Source organism: Neofelis nebulosa, chromosome 9, assembly GCF_028018385.1.
Source record: "Neofelis nebulosa isolate mNeoNeb1 chromosome 9, mNeoNeb1.pri, whole genome shotgun sequence".
Classification (NCBI taxonomy): domain Eukaryota; kingdom Metazoa; phylum Chordata; class Mammalia; order Carnivora; family Felidae; genus Neofelis; species Neofelis nebulosa.
This window is the reverse complement of record NC_080790.1, coordinates 61,575,874-61,577,851: the sequence shown is the minus strand read 5'-3', so window position 1 is coordinate 61,577,851 and position 1,978 is coordinate 61,575,874. Positions and strand designations below refer to the sequence as shown.

The following is a 1,978-nucleotide window of genomic DNA, read 5'->3' as shown; positions in this document are numbered from 1 at the left end:
TGTTTTGTTTTTTTTGAGGACTTCCATATTTCCTGGCATAAGATGTTCTAAGCTCAACTTGTATTTTCCTTATTCCCCTCTGGAATCAGCTATTTATTCAAGGAACACTGGTTCCTTTTGATAGAGAGTAGTATTTAGAAACCAACATCAGGTTCTAGATGTGCTCATTTCTATTAGGATGTTTCTGCTTCTGGGCTCACTCTGTGGACAGAGCTAGGAAGTATAAGTATATACCTTTACTTCTATATTTATCTGTATCACTATCCACCTATATTGTAAACTATTAATTCATATTGATAATTCCAAATCCAGTTCAATACTACTGGATTCATTCTAACTTTCTCTTTTTTTGTTTTTGTATCTTCCTTCTCAGTCAGTGAGAAATCTGGCCGCTGTTATCTGAAATATATTTACTTACTTGTTCAATTCCCTGTATGAGCCTGTCTCCTGACCCCAACAGGTTGTCCCTGCCACCCTTACCAATGCTGTCCTGGGCTGCCATTACTTGCTGCCCTGCTCCAATACCATCTTTATATGGATCACCATTACATTCTTATGAAATCAATTGATTCTGAAAGTAATGACACAGAAATTTTTTTTTAACCAACAGACACTGAGGAATTACTCAAGTTTATTTAACTTTTTAAAAAATGTTTACTTCTTTTTGAAAGTGAGAAAGTATGCACATGCATGCGGGGGAGTGGGCTCTGAGCTCTGATGTCTGAGCTGACATCAGAGAGTCTGATGGGGGGGCTCAAATTCACAAACCATTAGATAATGACCTGGGCCAAAGCTGGACGCTTACCTGACTGAGCCATCCAGGTGCCCCTATTTAACTTTCTGATGTATGAATGGAGATATTTTTTTAAAAATGTATCCAGGGGCGCCTAGGTGGCTCAGTCGGTTGGGCATCCAACTTCGGCTCAGGTCATGATCCATGATCTCGTGTTCCGTGAGTTCGAGCCCCGCGTCGGGTTCTGTGCTGACTGCTCAGAGCCTGGAGCCTGTTTCAGATTCTGTGTCTCCCTCTCTGTCTGACCCTACCCCGTTCATGCTGTCTCCCCCTGTGTCAAAAATAAAATAAACGTTAAAAAAAAAAATTAAAAAAAAATGTATCCAGTCTAGAAATATAATTTGCTTTAAAAATCAATTTAAAATATCTCGAATATGCAATAATAGATGTAAATAATAAAAACATGTCATGCAAAAAAAAAAAGCCTCAGATACACAAGAGGTCTTTACATATTGGTTTGCTTTGGCAGTGCCTATATTAAAATTGTAACTATACAGAGAAGATTAGCATGACCCCTGTAACAAGGATGACACACTTTATGATGCAGTCCCTATTTTTTTTTGTTCTGTATATTTTACCACAATTTTATTTAATTTTATTTATTTTTTAAAAACATTTATTTGTTTTTGGGGCACCTGGGTGGCTCAGTCGGTTGGGCATCTGACTTCGGCTCAGGCCATGATCTCACAGTTTGTGGGTTTGAGCCCCACGTTTAATTAATAAACATTTAATGTTTAATTATTTAATAAACATTTAATGTTTAATTAATAAACATTTATTTATTTCTGAGAGAGAGAGAGAGTGCAGGGGAGGGGCAGAAAGAGAGGGGGACAGAGGATCCGAAGCAGGCTCTGTGCCGACAGCAGACAGCTCAGTATGGGGCCTGAACTCATGACCCATGAGATCACGACCCAAGCCGAAGTCAGATGCTTAACCGACTGAGCCACCAGGTGCCCCATTTTATTTTTTTAAGATTTCATTTTTAAGTAATCTCTACACCCAACATGGGGCTTGATCCTACAACCCCAAGATCAAGAGTCACATGCTTCACCAACTGAGCCAGCCACTTGGCTGGGGTTGTAAGTTTGAGTCCCACATTGAGTGTAGAGATTACTTAAAAAGAAATTTAAAAAAAATAGTAAAATAGAGCATTTACTGTATCATTTCATTTACATGAAATTCTAG

The 1,978-nt window shown here is 38.6% G+C and overlaps 1 non-coding gene across 1 annotated transcript; it reads left to right on the top strand.

The window, feature by feature from the left end:
- Positions 1–1,248: 1,248 nt before the first annotated feature.
- LOC131486390 (U6 spliceosomal RNA) lies at positions 1,249–1,354 on the top strand. Its single transcript, XR_009249304.1, has one exon. It is a non-coding gene; the product is annotated as a U6 spliceosomal RNA (small nuclear RNA).
- Positions 1,355–1,978: the final 624 nt, after the last annotated feature.